We start from the raw sequence: 368 nt of genomic DNA, 5'->3' as shown, positions 1-368 counted from the left end.
ACACACACACACACACACTTGATAAAGAACCCCGAGTCCCTAAAAACCACAAGCGGGATAGGAATAGCCTTCGAAAAAGCCTCTGCTCGGCATTGCACCGCCGTGCATGGAGCCATCCTTGCTCTCCTCAGCTCCCTTCCCCGGCCCATCCGTTTGCCCTTGCCTCGCTTCCAGCCTTTCATTTCTCCAGGGAACTTGCTGAGGATTGCTCTGGGCAGTTAATTCGGCCAGGGCTTGGGGGCTGGGAGCCCGACCTTGGGAGTGGAGGGTGGCTGAGGAGGTCACGGGGGGCCTCCTGATGGCCTGTGAAGCGAGAAGGAGGGACCCCGTGGGATTACAGGCCGTGGAAGAGGGGGGGGTGGGTGCGG

This window comes from Myotis davidii, unplaced genomic scaffold (genome assembly GCF_000327345.1).
Source record: "Myotis davidii unplaced genomic scaffold, ASM32734v1 scaffold13, whole genome shotgun sequence".
Taxonomy (NCBI): domain Eukaryota; kingdom Metazoa; phylum Chordata; class Mammalia; order Chiroptera; family Vespertilionidae; genus Myotis; species Myotis davidii.
The sequence above is the reverse complement of the archived record's forward strand: the minus strand, read 5'-3'. Positions refer to the sequence as shown.